Here is a 281-nt window from a genome sequence, read left to right as displayed (position 1 = left end):
TCCACTTTATCTTCCAATCTTGATACTCTGTTTTCCATTTTGTTCATTCTAGAGGTGAGGCTTTCCCCTGTTGTTTCAAGTTGACTTATTGAGTTTTGCATTTCCTTCTTCATTTCTGCCTGAGTTTTCTTCAATGTTTCTATTTCTTTTGTGAATTCATTCAGAAGTTTATCCCTATCTTCCTTCAGTGCTTTGATTTCTTTGCTCTTGTGTTCAAAAGAATTCACTAAATTCTTTTATCATGTTTATAGTTGTTCTTTTGAGTTGCATGTCCTGGGTTA

The sequence above is a fragment of the Nannospalax galili genome, unplaced genomic scaffold (assembly GCF_000622305.1).
Source record: "Nannospalax galili isolate Female #2095 unplaced genomic scaffold, S.galili_v1.0 scaffold218, whole genome shotgun sequence".
NCBI classification, from domain to species: Eukaryota; Metazoa; Chordata; class Mammalia; order Rodentia; family Spalacidae; genus Nannospalax; species Nannospalax galili.
This window is presented reverse-complemented; position numbering follows the sequence as displayed.